This window comes from Heterodontus francisci, unplaced genomic scaffold (genome assembly GCF_036365525.1).
Source record: "Heterodontus francisci isolate sHetFra1 unplaced genomic scaffold, sHetFra1.hap1 HAP1_SCAFFOLD_286, whole genome shotgun sequence".
Taxonomy (NCBI): Eukaryota; Metazoa; Chordata; class Chondrichthyes; order Heterodontiformes; family Heterodontidae; genus Heterodontus; species Heterodontus francisci.
In genome coordinates, this window is record NW_027141006.1 from 1,702,143 (window position 1) to 1,704,248 (window position 2,106).

Consider the following 2,106-nt stretch of genomic DNA (forward strand, 5'->3'; position numbering starts at 1 on the left):
AGTGTGGTGGAAGCAGAGACAATCAATGATTTGAAAAGGAAATTGGATGGATACTTGAAGGAAATAAACTTGCAGGAGGAAAGGGATCGAGCTGGTGAGTGGAGCTGACTAGATTGATCCGGGGAGAGCCAGCATGGACGTGATCGGCCAAACGACCACCTTCTATGCTGTAAATGACTCTGTGTTGTTTCTCAAATTCAATCCACTGGTGCTTGGTAAATAATTTCAAAGTAAATTGTGCAACTGGAAAATCAGAACCAAGGCAAGGGACGCATAAGGAAGTGAAATTGCTGAAACCCGGGATTGAACCAGGGACTTTTAGATCTTCAGTCTAACGCTCTCCCAACTGAGCTATTTCAGCCCTACATTGACAGTGGCTTGGTGTCCTTGTTTTGGAAGAAAATACATACATTCAAGTTTTCCAAAAAATTAAAGAACACAACATGTGAGTAATATTCCCCATTGCTTTCTCAGTCCTGATGGATTGTGAAGCGGGAGACAGCCAGAAGTGCCACTGAGCCGCACAGACCCCGAGCTGAGAATGAAATGAGATCAAATTCAATCTTTCATAGTGAGATGCTGCTGAGAGGTAAGAGTCCTGAATCAAAGCGAGACTTGCTCATTTCAAACACTCCCTGTACTCTCTGCTCGTGAAGCCTTAAAAAAGGGAAAAACAGAATGGCACTCAAACTCACAACCCTGCCATTAAAAGTCTCATGTTCGACTGACAGAACTGTCACTTCTACTCGGTCTCTTATTGGATGGATACAACTCCAACGCAGGGGTGGCATTCAAATCCTCCCATGGGTCCGCATGTCAGATTGAGTTCCATGTTGTAGACTCAAGCAAAGGAAATCTGCTCAGTTCCAGAACTATCAGCGAATTCAAGCTGATTACGATCAACTTCATCAGAGGTCAGAACTACCTGGTGAAAGAAGACACCCTGAAGAAGGATCCACAATTATTCAAAGGCATCGACAAAGTGAAAAACAAGAAAAACAAGAAAATCAATAAGCAAGATGCTGGAGAGAGTTAAGAATCACAGAATCATAGAAAGTTGAGCGCACAGAAAGAGGCCACTTGGCCCATCATGTCTGTGGCGGTTGAAAAACGATCCACCTGTTCTAATCCCACCTTCCAGCATTTGGTCCGTAGCCCTGCAGATTACGGCACTTTGAGGTGATTATCCAGACTCCTTTTGGATGAGTTGAGGGTTTCTGTCTCAACCACCCTTTCAGGCAGTGAGTTCCACACCCACACCATCCTCTGGGTGAAAAGGTTTTTCCTCGTCTCCCCTCTAATTTTTCTACCAATCACTTTAAATCTATGCCCCCTCGTCACTAACCTCTCTGCTAAGGTGAATAGACCTTGCACTTCCACTCTATTTAGACCGCTCAAAATTTTGTACATTTCAATCAGATCTCCTCTCAGCCTTCTCTGTTCCAAGGAGAACAGCCCCAGCCTATCCAGTCTTTCCTCATAGCTGCATTTTTCCAGTCCTGGCAACATCCTTGTAAATCTCCTCTGTACCTTCTCTCGTGCAATTGCATCCTTTCTGTCTTGAGGTTTCCAGAATTGCACACAGAACTCAAGTTGTAGCCTAACCAATGAGTTATACAGTTGCAGCATAAGCTCGCTGCTCTTGTATTCTATACCTCGGCTAACAAAGGAAAGGATTCCATCTGCCTTCTTAACCACCTTATCGACCTGTCCTGCCATCTTCAGGGATCTGTGGACATTCAATCCAAGGTCTCTCACTTCCTCTATACTTCTCAGTATCGTGCATTCTGTTGCCTTGTTTGACCTCCCCAAATGCATCACTTCACACTTCTCCAGGTTGAATTCCATTTGCCACTTTTCTGCCCACCTGACCAAACCATCAATATCTTCCTGCAGCCTACAGCTATCCTCCTCATTATCTACCTCATGGCCAATCTTTGTGTCGTCTGCAAAGGTCTTGATCATGCCCCCTACATTGACTTCCAAATCGCTAATATGTACCACAAAAAGCAGGGGACCTGCAGAACACCACTGGAAACAGCCCTCGAGTCGCTAAAACCCCCGTCAACAATGACCCTTTGTTTCCTGCCACTGAGCTAATTTTGT

General features: G+C 44.8%; 1 non-coding gene across 1 annotated transcript; it reads right to left on the reverse strand.

Annotated features, from left to right (window-relative positions):
- Window positions 1-288: 288 nt before the first annotated feature.
- trnaf-gaa (transfer RNA phenylalanine (anticodon GAA)) lies at window positions 289-361 on the reverse strand. Its single transcript has one exon. It is a non-coding gene; the product is annotated as a tRNA-Phe (tRNA).
- Window positions 362-2,106: the final 1,745 nt, after the last annotated feature.